Source organism: Pteropus vampyrus, unplaced genomic scaffold, assembly GCF_000151845.1.
Source record: "Pteropus vampyrus isolate Shadow unplaced genomic scaffold, Pvam_2.0 Scaffold1, whole genome shotgun sequence".
In the NCBI taxonomy this organism is placed as follows: Eukaryota; Metazoa; Chordata; class Mammalia; order Chiroptera; family Pteropodidae; genus Pteropus; species Pteropus vampyrus.
In genome coordinates this window covers 26,693,120-26,693,860 of record NW_011888782.1, presented here as the reverse complement: position 1 = coordinate 26,693,860, position 741 = coordinate 26,693,120, and the positions used below count along the sequence as shown (strand labels likewise).

The window sequence follows — 741 nt, the reverse complement described above, 5'->3', positions numbered from 1 at the left end:
GATATATTTTAAAAGTAGACCAAAAGGATTTGCTTCAATATTTGATGTCAAATAAGAGAAAAACAGTTAAGGATAGTTCCAAGGTTTTTCATTTGCGCATCTAGGTGGATGGAGGTAACGTAGGTGGCAGAAAGTATATAAGGAAGAAATCAAGGCATAGCAGAGGCAGGGCCTGTCAGTGGATTAACAAGGGACTGGAGCACAGTCAAAAAGGACAGAACCTCTAGCCACTGGGCAGGGCCTAAGCTTTAAGGTCAGCCTTTCGAGGACATTTTCCTGTGAACCTCCGTGGTTCATCGAACTAGGCTGTTTTTTGCATTTCCTAGGCATTCCCTTTGATTTCCAGGGCTGTAGTGAAGGTCACTCAGAGAGCGGGTCTAGCCCCGCACATGTGTGTCGCTGTAGCACTTTGCATAGTGACTAAAACAGAGTATGCCACATATAAAATCTTACTAGATTATGGCATGCATGAATGAATTATTTGATGAATAAAAAAACAAATCATTCTCTTGCACATACGCGGTGGCTCTTCAAGGTCTCTCTAGAACCAATAAAGATATTTTGAAATATGAGGTCAAATGAAAAATTAGAAAGCATGATATAGGAGTCCCTTCAATGATTTAAAAAAAAAAACAACAACAACTTGGTTTTCACAGACCAGAAGAAATGAAATCACCAACTAATGCTGCCCTCAAACAAATCACCAATAAAATCTTTTGGAAGAAAAAAATTTCAAACTTT

The 741-nt window shown here is 38.9% G+C and overlaps 1 protein-coding gene across 1 annotated transcript in view; it reads left to right on the top strand.

The window, feature by feature from the left end:
* Positions 1–741, top strand: part of UPK1B (uroplakin 1B) — a 26,532-nt gene that overhangs the window by 22,633 nt on the left and 3,158 nt on the right. The window lies entirely within an intron of this gene.